Genomic DNA, 6,000 nt, shown 5'->3' with positions numbered 1-6,000 from the left:
GAAGTGCAATCTTGCATGTGCTACGACGTATGTCGTGGACGCGATGTGTCCCATGAGCTATAGACAGGTAAGTATCGGGGTGCGTGGACTAGTGGAAAGAAACTGTATGAAGTCCTGGATGGTTTGAAACCTGTTTGCTGGTAAGTATGTGCGTGCCATGATGGACTCGAGGCATGCACCTATAAATTCTATGTATTGAAGATGTATGGATGATTTGGGGATGTTGATTATCAGACCAAGAGCCTCAAATACAGTTTTCATTGTGTTGGTAGCATGAAGTGCTTCGACAAAAGATGGTGCTCTGATCGGACAATCGTAGAGATACAGAAATATCATGATTCCCACATGGCGTCAATATGCTGTCACTACTGTCAACATTTTTGAGAACACCCTGGGGGCTGATGATAGATTGAAAGGCAGAACTTTGTACTAGAAAGTGGTCTGAGCCGATTTGAAAATGAAGGAAGCACCTGTGAGCTAGGTGAATGGTCTCATGGAAATATATGTCCCGCAGGTTGAGGGACGTAAACCAGTCTCCACTGTGCAATTCAGGAATAATAGTCGCAAGTGTCACCATCTTGAAGAGCTGTTTGTGAAGGTAATGATTTAGGTGTCAAAGGTCTAGGATTGGCCTCCAACCTCCTGATTTTACCTCAAGAAGTAACAGGAGTAAAATCCTTTGCCTCTGAACTCATCCGGTACCTTTTCCACTGCTCCAATAATTAGCAGACGCATCACTTTTTGTCTTAGGAGAGACTCTTGAGATGGGTCCCTGAAGAGGGACGGGAGGGAAGGGTGGAAGGAAGGGTAGAAGGAGGAAGTGACATAAAGGAGATGGTGTATCCCGACTCGATTAGCTGTAGGACCCATCAGTTGGTGGTAATATGGGCCCATCGTCGGTGAAATGGTGTGACGGGGTGAAGCAACCCCATCACTCACCAGCAGTGCAAGACATGGGCAGGGGCGAAGGGTCCGGCGCCGCAGATCGGGCGGTCCCAGAAATACCGTGTGCCAGGGATGGGACACGGCATCAACGTGTGCCCGGGCGTGACGCTGACGTCATGAGCGCGCCTGGATGGGGCCGGGAGGAGAACCCGGAAGGGCGTGAAGCAGAGGACGATGGGGGGAAGGCAGGTATAAAAGAGGAGGTGAGGAACGCGGGAGGGGGGGTGAGTGAGCACCGAGGAAGGAGGGGAAGTGTGGCGTACAAGACAATAGAGGGGGAGGAGAGGAAATACGCCGGGCTGTAACATCGGCGGAGTGGACAAGACCCAGGGTGGGCCGTGAACCCCGAGAGCAGGTGTGTTTGGGGTGCCTGCCCCCCTACTACCGCCAAGAGTCACACTCCACCCCAAAGGGCTTTGAACTCAGGCCGGTCCGACTCTCCCCTCAGGGGACCAGAGCAAGAGGGTGAGCGGACGGGACAACTTGTGACAAATGGTCTTAAGCGATGGTGAAAAAGTGTTTGTGGCACAATGGCAGGTGATCAGTAGAGTGGTTTCTAGTACCTCGACCGAGGCGTCAAACCTGCTGTCTGGTGTTCTGTTGGTTAGATGCTTTCATTTGTGGTCGTCTCTTTTGCTGACTTTGTCTGGTGCGTTGGTATTCTTGCTGTCTGTACTGAGGCATTGCATGTGAGAATGGTCTTTGTCTCTGGTAGGGCGTATAACGCTTCTGGTGATATGGTGGTGTATACATGCCGAGAGTTTGAAGTGTGGTCCTGGAGTCCTTACCAGAATGGAGGACTTGGTCAGTCTGAGAAAAGATTCTGCCTGTCAAAGGGGAAGTCCCCAACCTTTGATGGGAGGTCTTTCAGAACTGCCGCTTGTTGGAGCCATGATGTTCTGTGCATGATCACTGATGTGGCGGTGTTTCACGCTGCAGTATCTGCAGTATCAAGGGCTATGTGTAGGGCTGTTCAAGAAGCCATGTGCCCTTCCTGCATTACTGCCTTGAGTACCTCATGCTTATTGTCTGGCAGATGTTCTAGAAGGAGGACCAATTTTGAATAATTATCAAAATTGTGATTGGCCAGAAGCGCAGCATAGTTGGCCATTCTTAACATTAACGTGGTGGATGAATAGACCTTCCATCCAAAGAGATCTAGGCATTTGCCTTCCCTGTCAGCGTTGCTCGCTTTGTACTGAGGAGTTTTAGCCCTCTGTTGCGTTGTATCCACAACCAGAGAATTCGGTTGTGGATGCGTAAAAAGGAACTCCATGCCTTTAGCGGGAACGAAGTATTTCTTGTCCGCTTTCTTATTTGTGGCGGAGGTCAAGGCCAGTATCTGCCATATATCATCTGCTATTTTTAAGATCGTGTTGACGAGTGGGAGGGCAACTTTTGATCTTTGGGATGGTTGCAGATTCCTTAACAAATGATGTTGCTTTTGTTGGATCTTGGAGAGTTGCACCTGTTGGCTCTCAGCAACTCTCTTGAACAGATCTTGGAACAGTCAGATATCATCAGTGGGAGATGTGTCACTGGGAAAGATGGGCTCGTCCAGTGACGAAGACGAGAGATCTGTAGGGGAGTGCCCTTGTGGCTCCTCATGTTCCGACAGTCGACCCTCTTCTCGTTCCAGTTGGGAAGGGTGAGGGGCAATTCCAGATGGAATGGGAGGTATTCTTCCTGGCTGAACTGGAGAATTTGCCCCGTTGCTTGAAATGCGAGGTTGTTGAGAGATGGGTGATCTTATAGTGATGTGCTCTGGAAAGTACAAGCGAGGTCTGTGGTAATAGTAATGGCATCTGTGTGTGTCGCAATGATATGCGCAAGGTAGAGAGTATCTGGGGGAGTATCTACCCCTGTGAGAGTTGTGGTGCTTGTAGTAGGTAGAAATTGTAGGAGATCTGGGTGATCGTGACCTGTCTCTGGATTGCCTCAAAGAAGAACCTGCTATTTACCTCTTTCCATTGTGACTACTGGCCATTTATTCTTACCCTGTTTCCTTTTAATCAGTTTCTGATCCATGAGAGGATCATCCCCTCTTATCCCATGACTGCTTAGTTTGCTTAAAAACCTTTAGAAAGTGACCATGTCAAAGGCTTTCTGAAAGCTATAGCCTGATGCCTCTTCCTCACTACCTTCTGGATCTGTGGAGTGGGGAGGGGCATACATAGGGCCCCTTCCCCAGTGCCGGAGGAAAGTACCTGATATGGATGAACTGTCCCTGCCTGCTCCAGAGCAGAGGTAGTAACAGTTTTTATTGAACCTTACAGTTAACAGGCACCATCTGAAAATTGCGCTCTGAATCAACTCATCCTTTGAAAACTGTCCCTGCTGAGGTGATTTGCAACAAAAATTGTTCTTTCCTACAAAATGCAAGACCACCACATAAACATTGTAAAGAATGCACCAATCCCATAATCTGATTGCATCTGCACATAGCTGAGTGGACTGAGCACATCCCTGTTTGTTGACATAATACAAGAGCATACATACTCCCATGCAAGTGAGAGGATGCTCTGAGGACTAACAAATAGCTCACAACTCCAACATACCAAAGTGCAAGTCTCTCTCCTCAGCAGTCCAGTGACCTTGAATTATAAAGTGACTCATATTCATGCTCCAACACATTGATGACTGGGAATGGAACTGGACATCACTGAAAATGCTTATTCTACCAGGGCAATGAGTCTGGAATGTCTTGAGCTGCTGACTAACATTTGAATATTGGGCAGATTTAGACTGTAGACCTGAGTCACCCAGTACTACATTGGCCTCATTCTGAGACTACATGAAAGAAGTCATGTAAGTAGTAGCTGTCATGAGACCCAGGAGACACTGAAAAAAGATTGCTTTCTCAGTTTGACATATTTGGACATTTTAAAACATAGTGAACTATTTTAAAAAAATCTGTTGTCTGGTACAAAGGCTGTCCCTGCTACCAAGTCCAATATGAAGCTTAGGAATAAAATTCTCTGCACTAGGCAGTTTTTCACCTTTTTGACAATCGGAAGACGTCTCAGGTCTACAAAAAGGGTGGTTGTAAAAATAATGTGACTTACTGGATCTACTTCATGAACTGCAGCCTTCAGAGATCAATTGTCCAAATAGTGGTAAAGAGCAACAGACCTGAAGCCTGGAGCCAAAGATCTGAATGGCACAAGGTTCGATGAAATACTTGGATCTATCTTTTTAGCTCACAAAGCTGTCATGAGTCAGATCCTTCAGCCAAGCTTGAGAACTGGCCAACCTAGCCTCCAGGCAGATTAATGGGCAAAGCTGGGTTGCAGTAGGATTGCCTGACTGGCTCTTGCAGGCCTGTTTTTAAACTCAGCAGCAGCAGCATGTCACTGATTGCTCAACTATAATTCCCCCAATTGTGATCACTCCTGTGCCTGCTTGTTCCTAGACTTGGCCCGCCTTGTCCTGCCCTATTTCTCTGTTTGCTAGAGTTGCCAATCCTCCAGGTTTGGCCTAGAGTCTCCCAGAATTAAAGCTTAATCTTTAATTAAAGTTTTTGAAATGTGATTAAATCTCATTAAATCTGCAATCTCCAGGAATACCTCCAACCATAATTGGCAATCCTAGTGCTTGCTCCTGACTCCAGCTCTGACCCTCAAGTTTGACTCCTGACCCTTGACACAATTTCCTAGCTCCCAGTTCTTACTCCAACTTCTAGACCTGACCCACGCCCCAATCACCACAGATGCTGAGACCAAAGCCAACCTTGATTTTTGTAACCATAGCAACTGTGAGAAGTGGCTGAATCTGATAAATCTGACATGGAATATGACAACATGGTTCTCGTTTCTGATATAGATAGCTTCAAAGGCCTGATGGCTAAAGTAGCAAGAACTGTAGCTGCACATTGTGCAGTTTCAGATCTCCTGGAAACCTTTAAACTTTAAAGGAGCCAAAACTGTCCTCAAACTTTGGATCCAACAACTGCCCAGATCCAGAAGGTTTACCCTCCAGGACCTCTGTGGGGAGAAGCACTGGAATACAATATCAGCACATAGAACACTGAGAAGGAAAATGGGCCTCTCCCAAGCATTTAAAGCATATAATATGGCTGTCCAACTTTAGGAAGACTGCAGGATATGAAGCCCACATCTTCGGTGGTGGCTTTAGTCTTCTCTGTTCCACAATAACCTGGAACTGACCTACCAAACTTCCTAAACTAAACAAAAAATACTAACAATGGAGAATAAACACAAGGATATAGACAAACCAGAACAGTTTACTTCCATTAACAGCAAACAGTTGGAAGAAACTGAGGTGACAGAGGGCAATACTTCCCCTGATATAGCCTCTCAGGGTACGTCTACACTAGAATTTTTTTGGAAAAACGGCCGTTTTTCAGAAAAAAACTTCAATTATGTCCACACTACAATCGTGTTCTTTTGAAAGAAAATTGAAAGAACAGAGGGGGTTTTCTGGTTTTGGCAATCCTCTTTCTACACGGATGAAACCTTTTTCCAAAAGGTGTGTGTGGACGGGAAAGAGGGAGTTCTTTCGAAAGAAGAGGAAAGAGGAAAAAACACAGGTGCCCTACTGGCCACTCCATCCATAGTAATCACAGCTTACATGTGAGGTAGCGTCCATTCAGTGTGGACGCTATCTTTCGAAAAAGCAGATCACTTTTTCGATGCGCTTTGGCAGTGTGGACGCACTCTTTCCAAAAAAGTTTCTTCAGAAGATCTCTTCCGGAAAAGCTTCTTCCGAAAGAAGCCTGCAGACTAGACGTAGCCTCAGCGTGATTGGAGATGCCGAGATGTGGGTGAAAGGGTGAGTGAGAGCACTCTAAGGGTGTGTCTATACAGCACTCTAAACTCGAAATAAGATATGCAATTTGTGCTATGCGCTATTTTGAGCCATTCCTTATTCCTTGTGCAATAAGGTTTTATCAGGATGGCAAAATAGCACATCCATTATTTCGAAAAATATTTTGAAATAATGGGCAGCTTGTGTAAATGCAGGGTAGCTATTTTGGGATTCCAGAGGTTTCCCAAAATAGCCATGCAGTGTAGATGTGCCCTAATAGACACTGCT

This window comes from Pelodiscus sinensis, chromosome 3 (assembly GCF_049634645.1).
Source record: "Pelodiscus sinensis isolate JC-2024 chromosome 3, ASM4963464v1, whole genome shotgun sequence".
Lineage (NCBI taxonomy): Eukaryota > Metazoa > Chordata > Testudines > Trionychidae > Pelodiscus > Pelodiscus sinensis.
The sequence above is the reverse complement of the archived record's forward strand: the minus strand, read 5'-3'. Positions refer to the sequence as shown.